A 4211-nucleotide genomic window follows, 5' to 3' on the forward strand; every position below is an offset into this window, starting at 1 on the left:
GTGAGGCCGAGTATGAAGGAAATAGGCCAATGTGGATCATAATGCATCTATTTTTGGAGGAAATCTCGCTAAGGTTCAAACGCCAAGACATAGGTCGGTGTGAGATGCTAGAGTGTGTGCCAACCTCCCTAGCATTCCAGTGAGCACATCCATTTGAGGGGCACAAAGGCGCCACACTCGAGCATTCGGGATTTATGCACATAAAAACGAGAGCTCCACCAACATGTATATCATTGAAGAAGCAAGTGATTCATGACGTAAACGTGTGCCCGCTTATGCTACTCCCCGATTAAAAATATGGAATTGGGAAGTTATTCAGGTCGAAGTCGTAGCGAGCAATCGTAGCAACAATGTAGCATGTACTCGTAGCAAAGACCGCTCACGATCGGCCGAGAAATCAGAGAATCCACATGGGCGTGTGGAAATTATCCACGGCCGTGTGGAAATTCCGCACGGGCGCGTGTCCCGTCCGCATGGGCGTGTGGAAATTATCCACGACGTAAACGCGTGTCCCGATTCCAGCCCTATTTAAAGCCGATTCAACCCCGATTTTGTTATTTTTGTTCTCCATCTTTTCCCCAACTTGAGAGAGGGCTTCGGCTAGGGTTTTGAGGGGTATTGGCTAGGGTTTTGGAGAGGTTTTACGGCTCCGACATCGCACGTCGTTTGGAAGAAGGTTATTGGGAGAGCTTTCGTCGGCATCGATCCGGCGAGGTGTATCCTAGGCCGGACAAAGGATCCCTTGCGATAAGTAGAGGACTCTCTACAAGACCATCGACATGACCATCGAGGGGGTTTCTTTATGGATTCATTGCTTTTACATTCGATTTCTTTGATTGTACTTAGCTCCATGGAGAGCTAAACCCCTAGTGGGTACTAGGGTGATTGTGAACCCTAGGATGTATTCGTTTCTTTGAACTTCTTTATTATGCTTTCAATAAATTGATGTTTATTGTGAGTTCCAACCTTGAATGCTTGATTGTATGAACATTTCCCCTAGAGTGACACTAGGGTTGAGAGTTCTTGTTGGTAACCTTGTGAGTGAGTGACACACCACGAGTGTTAGACAAAGCTAGGTTGGAGAGGGTTCAGAGGGTGAGTCGAGAGGTACAGGAGCGTCCCCTTTCCCCTCTGACGTGATAGATTCTACCTCCATTCCTTGAGTTCTTTGCGGCCATAATAGAGTGAATGGTCTAAGGGATGAACCTCCATTGGGGCCTAGTTGCACGTGCAACGGAGTGAAGCGTTGAGAGGATCTTACTATCTAGTGCTTAATTGTGGTTAGGGACCTTCCGACTCGACCAAAGGGTTAGGTCTATAATTAGGAAAAGATTTATCATCTTTAATCCCTAGAGCTCATTGCAACTTTATTCGAGTGCGAGGTTGAGAGATTATTTAATCTTTCCTCCGGGACATGAATAGAGTTAGGCATAGTTGACCTTAGATTTGGGACTATGTATGTAAGGATTTCCACGACTCAGCATTGCATTGATTAGGAAGCATAATAGAGAGTTCTTGCACTTGAAGCGATTATCCTAGGTGAAGCATCATCCGAGTACCCCATATTTATCGATTGCCTTACCTCCTCCTTACTTTTGCTCTCTTACTTGTTGCTTTTAATTGTTGAGAATTGAATCATTGTCACAGTTATCATTGTTGATATTCCACATAGCTAAGAATCGAATTAAGTGTCTTTACTCCCTACTCCCTGTGGATTCGATACCCGCTCACCCGGTATTATTACTTCGACAAACCCGTGCACTTGCGGGGTATACGCTAAGGGAACTTGTCAAGTTTTTGGCGCCATTGCTGAGGAGCTAGATGTTTAGAGATACTTTGCACTTTGTTTTCTTAGCTATTTCACCACACATTCTAATTCATATCTTCTTATTCTATCATCGTTCTGATGGTCTTTTTCTTTCTTTTTGGTGCAGCCCTCGGTTATGACCCGAGGGAATCCATCAATATTGATTGAAGGAGACCCTGAGCTTGAACGTACACTTAGAAGAAAAGGGAAAGAACCTGTGCAAGAACAGCATAATCCAGCTAATTTAGAAGTAGAAGGATCTGAAAATATGGCAGAACAAAATGAACAACAACGAACACTATCCGATTATGCCAGACCTTCAATGTTGGGGACATAATCGAGTATTGCGCGTCCCCCAATTATAGCTCAGAACTTCGAGCTAAAGCTGGCATTCATCCATATAATGCAGCAGTCTGCACAATTCAACAGTTTGGACGATGAGGATCCAAACAGTCACATAGAGAGCTTCCTCGAGGTGTGCGACATGCTGAAGATAAATGGTGTGACGGATGATGCCATCAAATTGAGAGCCTTCCCATTTTCCTTAAAGGGGAGAGCAAAGCAGTGGCTACACTCATTACCTAGAGCATCAATCACTACATGGGAGGAGATGGTAGAAGCTTTTCTAGCCCGTTATTTCTCTCCCAGAAAATTAGCAAAGCTTAGGAATGAGATCTCATCCTTTGTGCAGTTGGAATTGGAGTCTCTATTTGAGACATGGGAAAGGTTCAAGGAACTCCTACGAAAGTGTCTGCAACACGGATTCCCGGAGTGGATGATTGTTCAAACCTTCTATAATGGTTTGAACCCGAGTACAAGGCAACTCTTGGATGCGGCGCAGGAGGTACCTTAGGTAGCAGGGACCCCCGAGTGAGGCTCGTCAATTGATTGAGGAAATGGGGTTAAATAGCTACCGAGTGGAACGCTAGGGAGAAGAAAAGATGGCCGGGTCTCCATGAAATTGATGCGGTAACTTCATTGGCGGCCCAAGTGGAGAATTTGAGTAAGAAGCTAGATCTTATAGCTTTGAATAGAGTTGCGACCATGACAAATTGCACCGGTTGTGGTGGAGGACATGCTCCCTCCGATTGCCCAATCGTCATTGGTTTTTTTTTTTCAGTTGAGAACGTTGACTTTGTAGGTAATGGCATGAGACCTCAAGGGAACCCATACAGCAACACCTACAATTCAGGTTGGAAGAATCATCCCAATTTTTCATGGTGCAATCAAGGACCACAGAAGACCATGGAGCCATCGGCTTTCCAACAACAGCAACAAGCCTCTCAAGTGGAAAACAGAATTTCAGGCTTGGAAACCCGAATGACGGATTTGGAGAAGCACTTGGCTAGATTTGTTCAATCGGCAAATACAAGGTTTGAATCAGTCGAGGCTACACTTCGCAATCACACGGCCTCCTTGCACAACCTTGAAAATCAAGTGGGGCAAATTGCGAAGTCTCTCTCCGAAAGGCCACATGAAAGTTTACCAAGCAACACGGAAACCAATCCTAGAGAACATGTGAAGGCGATCACTTTGAGAAGTGGTCGTGAGGTTGAAGGGAGGCTTCCGAGTGAAAAGCCGAAAGAACACGCACCCGAGGTTGTAGAGGTTGAGAAGGAAGTAAACAAAGAGAAAGAGGTGGCACCCCCACCATTCAAGCCAAGAATCCCTTACCCCTCTAGATTGAAGAATGACCAAGGGGATGAACAGTATAAGAAGTTCCTGAGTCTGTTCAAGCAACTCCACATCAATATTCCTTTTGTAGAGCCATTGGCTCAAATGCCTAAGTACGCGAAGTTCCTAAAAGACCTATTGACCAACAAGAGGAAATTAGAGGAGAGTGCTTCAGTGGTGCTAGATGCTTCATGCTCGGCGGTGTTGCAAAATAACATGCCGAACAAGAAGAAAGACCCGGGAAGCTTCATCCTTCCATGTAACATCGGCAACTTAGGTGAGGAAATGGCATTGGCGGATTTAGGGGCAAGTATCAATGTCATGCCATATACTTTCTTCCAAAAACTAAGCTTAGGAGAACCTAGGCCTACTCGGATAACTTTACAATTGGTGGACCGAACGGTACGACATCCAAGAGGCATCATTGAAAACGTGCTTGTCAAGGTGGACAAGTACATTTTTCCGGTTGACTTTGTAGTGCTAGATGTCGATGAGGATGCGGATGTACCCTTGATACTTGGAAGACCGTTCTTGCGGACTTCCAAAGCATTGATTGACATGGACGGCGGAGAGCTCACATTGAGAGTTGGAGATGACAAGCTCACATACCGCCTTGCTTAAGCCATGCGGCATTCTCTTGATTTCGATGACACATTATACTTTCTACACACTACTGATGAGCTTGTTGATGAATATGTGCAGCAAATGTTCAACCCGGATCCATATGAAG

At 45.1% G+C, this 4211-nt stretch overlaps 1 non-coding gene across 1 annotated transcript; it reads right to left on the reverse strand.

Moving 5' to 3' along the window:
- Nucleotides 1-2465: 2465 nt before the first annotated feature.
- Nucleotides 2466-2572, reverse strand: LOC120266066. The gene has a single exon (XR_005537910.1). It is a non-coding gene; the product is annotated as a small nucleolar RNA R71 (small nucleolar RNA).
- Between the last annotated feature and the right edge of the window lie 1639 nt (nucleotides 2573-4211).

This window comes from Dioscorea cayenensis, chromosome 7, assembly GCF_009730915.1.
Source record: "Dioscorea cayenensis subsp. rotundata cultivar TDr96_F1 chromosome 7, TDr96_F1_v2_PseudoChromosome.rev07_lg8_w22 25.fasta, whole genome shotgun sequence".
In the NCBI taxonomy this organism is placed as follows: Eukaryota; Viridiplantae; Streptophyta; class Magnoliopsida; order Dioscoreales; family Dioscoreaceae; genus Dioscorea; species Dioscorea cayenensis.